This window comes from Arachis duranensis, chromosome 7, assembly GCF_000817695.3.
Source record: "Arachis duranensis cultivar V14167 chromosome 7, aradu.V14167.gnm2.J7QH, whole genome shotgun sequence".
Lineage (NCBI taxonomy): Eukaryota > Viridiplantae > Streptophyta > Magnoliopsida > Fabales > Fabaceae > Arachis > Arachis duranensis.
Window position 1 is genome coordinate 72,131,936 of NC_029778.3, and position 5,707 is coordinate 72,137,642.

Sequence of the window (5,707 nt, forward strand, 5' to 3'; positions counted from 1 at the left end):
CTTGTATAATAAATTAACCATCTGGATGGATACAATAACGATGAACATCATTAATATTTTTACAAACGAACATCCAATTTTTTTTAAAATAAACCCATTCTTTCCAAACCAGATAACCGTTTTCGTCTATAGTATCTAATACATGAATTACGTACTGAAAGGCATGTCCAACAAAAACTAACTATTGTCGAATGAGTTTAACAAATACATGAACCCATCAAATTGGTAGGGCTCATTGCGGCCAATATGAGCACCGACCTCTAGAGTCCAAACCTCGTAACCAAGATCCATCTCTTCACTTCCAACCTCAATAACATCTGACAGTTGCATGGCCTACAATTCCAAAAAAAAAAGATAAATCCTTAGTATATATCATTTGCTTGAAACCTCACTAATCAGCACAAACAATGCAACTATAAAAAAGAAATCAAGTCAATCATTCTACCAAGCACATAGACCAAAAAAGAAACCTCACTAACCAACACAAACAATATCACTATCTATCACATACATGAACATGCAGTAGATACAACTACCAAGCACATAGTCCAGAAATCGGTTTTAGAGCCAATGGTGACTAGAGTTGTTCTTTTTATTCATTTAGTGTTTATCATGTGTGATTATATGCAAGGTTCTGAAAACTGAATCGATCATCGAACCGTTTTGACTACTGGTTCACTGGTTTTCAGGTTCAACCGGTTCGACCGTGGTTGAACCGAAAAAACCATTTTATAATGAAATAATAAATAAAATATACATAAACAATTAAACACACTAAAACTATATGATCTTATCAATTTACAAACTCAAAAAATTTTTTAAACTCTCTTAAAATATATGTTTCCAAGCACTTTTGTCATCATCATCTTCAGCTTTACATTCACCACTCAATTAAAAAATCCACAATCCTAATCGTCTATGATTTCTTTTGGAAAAATAAAATTCCATTCAAGAAGGAAACCACAGCTGTAAGTAATTGAGAATATTTGTGAGACTCAACACCAAGACAAAATAAGTATATAGATAGAGCAGTACCAAACAATCTAATTCTCAATTCCATGAATCATAAATAAAAGGGTGTCTAAATATCCACAGAATCAATCAAATTTAGCATTAAAAAGCATCAGAAACCAAATTTTGCAGTTAAGGAATGAAGTAAAAAACATTAGAAATGATAGTGGCTTGAAACACTGTCTTCTGCATAAGAGAAATATACTACCATCATCAACAGCACTCCCAAGACCTCAAACAATAGCATCATCTTCATGATTTCCTTGCTCTAAATCAATAACATGGGACATATGCTGTTTGTTAATTTTTTGAAAGCATCAATTTGGTTTAAAATTAAAACACAGCAACAAATAATTACCCTAAACTCTGAAATCAATAAATCTATCAACAAAAATTCAAAAACAGTATACTCATAAATTAAAAAATAGCAGCAGCAGAGTAACAAACCCATTTTAGCAATAATTTCGACAACAATTGATTTCACATTCAGAAAATTACTAATCAATTTTAGAACAGACACAACAGAGCAATAACAACACAATCCAATACAGTTTCGGTGTTCATCATGTTGAATCACAGTTCAGTTTCAGTAATCACTAATCAATAATCACAGTATAGTTTAGCTCCCTCCAATCAGAGTTCACAAAACCATGTCACAAAATCAAAATTCAGTTCACAAAATGAGTTCACAAAATCAGAGTTCACAGTTTCAGAATTCAGAGTTCATCATGTCACAAAATCAAAGAGCTACTCAATGAACAGAGTTCACAATATCAGATTTCATCACAGCATCAGAGACTCAGAGTTCATCACAGTATCACAGTATTCACACTTCACAGTATTTAGAGTTCATCACAGTTTTCAGAGTTTATCAAAGTATCACAGTATCACAGTATTCAGAGTTCATCACAGCTACTCAATGAACAATAATAAGTTCATAACTAAAATTTCAATTACCTAGAACTCGAAGGCTTTCTCTCAAAGCTCGAAAGGAACCTTCAGGCTTCAACGCCGAGTCGAATGGTGACGGGGAGTGGGAGAGTGGGAGACATACAGCGACGCCGACTCGAGTGGTGACGGAGCTCACTGCGTGACGGAGCTCACTGCCGTGTGGCCGTGTGCGCCGGTGAGATCGTGATGGGTGATGGCGTTCTCTCCTTCTCTCTAAGTCTGAACCTTGATGAACGATGAGAATGGTGATTGGTGAAGCTGAACTGTGAAATGGGAAGGGCGAAGGCATTATCGCATTAGGGATTCAGATTTGAGATCTCACTTTCAGAAAATCAGAAGAGAGAAAGAGAACAGAGAAGAAGAAGACTACCCTCACTTCCTCAGCGTTGCCGTTCATCACATTGTTTTAGCCATTTAGGGTTAAGCTTTTCCAGAGCTCCAAACGGCAGCGTTTTGCTGCTAAGCTCAAAAACTGGCCGGGTAACGGTTCGGTTCGACCGACCGGTTACCGGCCGGTTCATCGGTTCAATTCCGGTTCTCATATTTTACAGTTTTTCTCATTGTTCGAACCGTTTTAGCTTCCGGTTCACGGTTCGACCGGTTTGACCGGCCGGTTCGAACCGGTTTTCAAAACATTGATTATATGTATATTCCAAACTGAACATGCAAGAAGCATATTAAGTCGCCCATCCGTTGATAACTAACTCTTGGCTATTTAATTTTCATGATCAAATTAAATCTTAATAATGATAATAACATTCGCTATTTTTCATATTCAACAATCTCATGCTTATACATGCAATTTACATTAAGCCATATAAATTCATATACCAATAAAAGTTAGTCCAAAGAAGACCTAGTTTCGTCCAGCGTCACATTAATATGCCATGCTTAATTAACATATACAAATTTCTCATACATAAAAGCATATCATGAACATAAAACCCTCATAAATTTGGTTGAATCATGAATGTTTATGATGCATTTGGGTAAGCATTAAACATAAAAATAAATACGCCACTTGCATGGAGTATGAACATCTAATTTCACATGAAAATAATCATTCATTATCAATGCATTCAACGAACGTTGCTCACTATATTAGATTTCTCACCCTCGACGACATCATGATTTGCTACGTGTTCATGTGTATGTGAATTGAGGCTGGAAAGTATAGTTATTGCAATTGTGTATTGAATTTGCAATGGTTAATCAAAATTAGCACAAAGAAAATAATCAAGGCAATAATAAAGAAGCCCACTTAATCATGTCAAAGAGTATAAAATAATCACATAAACACAGCCCTTTGTTCAAAAAGCAATAATTTTGATGAAACCCAATTTTAATTGCTCAAAAACTTTAAAGAACGAGAGATGATGCATGTAATCATTTATGTTCAAAACCAACATGAATAAATTATTTCATTCAAATTACTCAATAAAATATGGTATGCACTTCTTAAAAATATACCAAATAATTGATAACATCTGAATTTTTAACCAAATTGGTGTTTTGATAAAAAAAATCACAAACAAGTGCATAACAAAATTCAAGCTCAAACATCATTAGAAATCACATAAAACTGCACAATTGTAAATTATAATGCCTCATGAGAATAGAATTTAAGTCAAATGCTGGCCATAGATAAGAATTAAACATACAGATTTTATTTAGGCATTTCATCGAGGATATGGTGTGCATCATGTGTAAACAGAGCATTCAGTTAATGGAAGCAGCAATCAACTCATAAAATTCAGCCAGCAAACACATTCAATCTAGCAACAGATATTAACTAGTCCTAAGCCTAATCTATATGCAAAAACCAGAATTAAAAGCAATGAAATAAATAAAATAGAAAGAACCGGAGACAAGAAAAGGAATAGAACCTGCGTTGATGAATGAGAGAAAAAAGAACGGGAGTAGTGATAGTGTCGCAGCGGCACAGAACTTAGCTACTGCTGGGTTGCACCGAGGTGTTGCTCGCCGGAGCTGGCAGGCGCAAACAGGGGCGTGGGGTAGCGAACATGGCAGGGAGAAATGGGAGAAAGGAGAAAGAAAGAGAAGAGAGAGAGGGTGGGCGACGGTGGTTGGTTGGCTAGGGGGTGATGGTGGGGTGATCTGGATTGAGAAAACGAAGAAGAGAGATAAGGGTTGGTTAGAGAAGAAGCAATGGAGATAAATGAGGTAATGACGGATTGAGAGAGGAGTTTGTTGTTTTGATTCTATAACTGAAGGTAATCCTAATTTAATTCAAATTTCAAATTAGAAAGAATTCAAAATTAAATAACTACCTATAATTTAATTTTAATTACAATTAAACCCCTATTGTATGCATTGTACAATAAAGCTATTGTCTCTTCATACTTTTCCTAAAAAAAGAAAACTGAAACACTCTAACAACCAAAGTATCTTTACATTCACGTAATCATAAAAATAAACAAAAAAAATTGATAGTTTTGGATTGAGGGCAAGAATGAAAGCAAAAAATGTCTGTGTGTTTTGATGTTGTGATTTACACCGTGATTTCGGTGCAATTAATTGATTTAATTGAGTTTGGGGTTCAAAAATAATTCTAAAAACTATTGTTGCTCATTGGAAAATACAATAAAATAAATTGTGATAATTTTTTTAAATATTTTTAGAAGCTCCATCAAATAAAGCTCTCCTGGCCGGCGCGCTTCGTGGCTGAGGAAGTGAGGATGGGAACCAGAATTCAAATCCTAATTCAATATTAATTGTTTTAATTTTTTAGGGCAGCTTTCGGTCAATTTTTTTGTGTGTTTTTGGTTAAGAATTATTTGTTGATTTGATTTTTTTTGGTCATTATGTTTTTTTTTATTGTATTTTTTTTTGCCAGATTGATTAAATAACTTTTAATGTTAAATATTACACACTCACTTATACTATACATTCAAAATATTAAATATTTTATGTACTTTTTAATATCATCTAAATTTTTAAATCCGAGTGCCTTCATTACAAGGCATAGATAATAAATAAAAGAGATTGAGCAGTCATTGTCTTTGTGAAGGGAATGGCACCGTTTTACATGTGCCTCAATTGCAACATTGGTCAAAGTAGAAGTCTTCAAGTAATGATCCAACAATGGGCCACTAGCCCACTATGAAGCCAACCAAAGGATAAGTGAAACATTTCATCCAATTCAAATATTAAGTTAAATGCTTTTATGTAAAATTTTGTCACACTAATAATGTATATAAATTAAAACATTAGCTTTATCTTATATAATCTCTTATTGTTAATCTAAAAGGTGATGAGACTTAAATACAACACACATAAATAAAATGAAAATTCTTAGCTACATATATTTTTTCTTGTTTCTACTAAAAAGAAAAGAATTGCTATAGCCCATAGACATCGTGCTCTTGAGCCAACATACTTCCTGAATGTACGTATATATATAAAATATTATAATGAATAGAATTATTCACATTTATTGTCATTATACTATTCCCACTGGGACACTTGTTCGATTGACTAAATAAATATTGATTGTTTTAATTGTTGATGTGAAATATTGAAGTTATCCACCAACAAAAAATAATGTGTATCAACAAAGGAAGAAACAACCAGCCCAAAGGATAAAGATGGAAAACTAGTATATATCGAAAGACCCAAAGATCAATGCAGTAAACTACTCTTAGGATCAAGGTTGAGGTATGACATTATGGCGTCGGACTACAGAAGAAGAATGGAAGTAAATTGAAAACGTGTCAATTAGGTA

General features: G+C 33.8%; 1 long non-coding RNA gene across 1 annotated transcript; it reads right to left on the reverse strand.

Moving 5' to 3' along the window:
- Positions 1 to 1,047: 1,047 nt before the first annotated feature.
- LOC110274236 (uncharacterized) lies at positions 1,048 to 2,045 on the reverse strand. Its single transcript, XR_002366199.2, has 2 exons — positions 1,969 to 2,045; positions 1,048 to 1,279 (listed from the first exon to the last, which is right to left on the reverse strand). It is a non-coding gene; the product is annotated as an uncharacterized LOC110274236 (long non-coding RNA).
- Positions 2,046 to 5,707: the final 3,662 nt, after the last annotated feature.